The sequence below is a fragment of the Babylonia areolata genome, chromosome 18, assembly GCF_041734735.1.
Source record: "Babylonia areolata isolate BAREFJ2019XMU chromosome 18, ASM4173473v1, whole genome shotgun sequence".
Lineage (NCBI taxonomy): Eukaryota > Metazoa > Mollusca > Gastropoda > Neogastropoda > Buccinidae > Babylonia > Babylonia areolata.
This window is the reverse complement of record NC_134893.1, coordinates 69,863,674-69,866,173: the sequence shown is the minus strand read 5'-3', so window position 1 is coordinate 69,866,173 and position 2,500 is coordinate 69,863,674. Positions and strand designations below refer to the sequence as shown.

The 2,500-nt window shown below is 50.5% G+C and overlaps 1 protein-coding gene across 4 annotated transcripts in view; it reads right to left on the bottom strand.

Annotated features, from left to right (window-relative positions):
• LOC143293034 (filamin-A-like) overlaps positions 1–992 on the bottom strand; it is a 141,575-nt gene extending 140,583 nt beyond the window's left edge. For 3 of the 4 annotated variants that reach the window (XM_076603856.1, XM_076603855.1, XM_076603857.1), the window contains exon 1: positions 607–992. The gene's annotated coding sequence lies outside the window, so the exon portion shown is untranslated. The remainder of the gene's footprint in view (positions 1–606) is intronic. The other variant, XM_076603858.1, reaches the window with a different exon arrangement.
• Between the last annotated feature and the right edge of the window lie 1,508 nt (positions 993–2,500).

Genomic DNA, 2,500 nt, shown 5'->3' with positions numbered 1-2,500 from the left:
AATAGAAGACAGGAAGAAAAAGAATAAATAGAAAGAGAAGAAAGTGAAAGAGAGAGAGAAAAAAAAAAGGCACGAAAGAAAGACACAATTTAAAAAAAAAAGGGGGGGGAACAAAAAGAAAAGACAAGAAAAATGAAAAGAAACACACACACACACACACACACACACACACACACACACACACACACACACACAAAACCAAAAAATGTGCATACCATTTTTTTTGTCACTCACCTATCGTTCAAATTGCACCAAAATCGCGTTTACATTTCTTCAGACAAAAAAAAAAAAAAAAAAAAAAAAAAAAAAAAAAAAACACACACACCGAAAAAATACAAAGACTAAAACTGACGCAAACATGATACAAAAAGAAAGAATAGACAAACCAAAAACAAAACCATTCCTATTTTCTTTCAAAATCTCAACACAAAAGAAAAACAACATGAAATAAAACACAAACCAGAACGAAAAGAAATGAGACCTTTTTTTCCCCCATTGAATCCCAACACGAAAATGAAAGCAAACATGAAAAGAAGATTACAGAACCAAAGAGAAAAAAAAAATTTTTTAAAGAACAGAAATTAATAAGCAAAGCAGCTTGCTTACCTGTTTGTAGAAAGTAAGTAAAAAGTAGCAAAGGGTCGGTGACAGTAGACTGACTCTCAAACCCCTGGGAACGTTCTATCGCTCTTGAAGGCAGAGAAGGCACAGAGAGAGAGAGAGGGAGATACCCTGTGCTGTGTTCTTAAACGCGCACTGGCTGGAACCGACCGACCGACTGAGTGAGTGAGGGAGGGAGGGAGGGAGGGAAGGAGGGAGGTAAGAAGGTATGAAAGCACTGAACCAGACTGAACGCGCGCTCCTTCCTTCTCTGTCTGTCTGTCTGTCTGTGTGTGTGTCTGTCTGCCCAGCTCTCTCTCTCTCTCTCTCTACTCTGCCCTACTCTAGTCTGGAACCAAGGGCCACCAGAAGACACGTCACGGCACACGACCACGTATGACTTGTGCAAGTGAACGACGAGCTAAGAGTTGTATGTACACTTGAGGAGAAGGTAGGAGGAGGAGGAGAAGGAGGAGGGGGACGAGGAAGGGGGTGGGGGGGAGTGGGAGGAGAGGGGAGGAGGGGGTGAGGGTGTGCTTACGTGGCACAAACCTTAAACAGGGTTGAAGGCTCGTGGGAGGGGGGGGGACGGGGGGAGGGGGCGGTGGAGGGGTGGGAGGGGTAAGGAAGGAGTGATGGAGAGGGGGGGGAGTGTAGGTGGTAGGTGGTAGGGGAGGGGGGAAAAGGGATGCGAAGATAAGATAGGGGGATGAGGAGGAGGAGGGGGAGGGGTTAGAGAGAGAGAGAGAGTGAGAGAGATAAAAGACAGAGAATGAGACACACACACACACACACACACACACACACACACACACACACACACACAGAGGGAGAGACAGAGAGAGAAAGAAAGAGGAAGGGAGAGATGGGTAGGAAGGAGTTCTTTTCTTTCTTCGTTTTCTTCTCTTCTCTTTTTTCTTTTTCTTTGTTTCTTTCGCGTTCTGGGGGGGGGAGGGGAGTGGAGTGAAGAAGAGTTTTGGGGGGGCAAATTCTTTTTTCTTTTCTTTTTTCTTTCTTTTCTCGTCTTTCTTCCTTCCTCGTTCGTTCGTTTGTTGCCAGTCTTGGACTTTGGTGCTGTGCAGAGCACACGTTTCCTTGCCTCTGGTACCGGCTCATCATCATCAGCAGCAGCAGCAGCAGTCGTAGCAGCAGCAGTAGCAGCAGCAGCAGCAGCAGCAGTAGAAGTAGTAGTAGCCTTGAGAATTAGGTGAGAGAATGCCGGGGGTGTGTGTGTGTGTGTGTGTGTGTGTGTGTGTGTGTGGTGGGGGGTAGGGGGGGGGGGGGGTTGCTGGAGGGGGCGGGGGTGTTAGGGGGAGGAGGGGGGGTGGATGTGTAAAGATGGAGAGGAGGAAGAGGGTTTGGGGGTTTTGAGGAAAGGGGAAATAAGAGAGAGAGAGAGGGAGGTGAAGGGGTGGGGGGGAGGGGGTTGATGGAAGAGGAGGGAGGATGGAGGATGTGTGGGGAGATTTGTAAGGGGTGTGTGTGTGGGTGGGGGGGTGGGGGTGGAGTGGTGAGAGAGACGGAGAGAGAGAGAGAGGGACAGAGGAGGATGGTGGTGTCAGGGAGGGGAGTGTGGCGGTGGGTGGGAGTGGGGGTGGGGGTGGGTGTGAGAATGGTAAGGGGGGGAGGGGGTGGAGGAAGAGACAGTAAGTGTATGGGTTGTATTGTGAAGAAGACTCACTGAAGGGGGGCCGGGGGGGGGGGAGTGATGGTGGGACATAGGGTGGGGGGGGGGAGTTGAGGGAAGGGGGAGGGGGTAATGGAGGGTCAGGTTAATTTGCGCGTGCGTGCGTGCGTGCGTCGTTTTGTGCGGTGTAGTGTGTAGGAGTGGTGATAGGGCGAGTGGTGGGGGGGGGGGGGGACGGGAAGGGGGAAGGGGGGGGAGGGCTGGTCGGGTGTG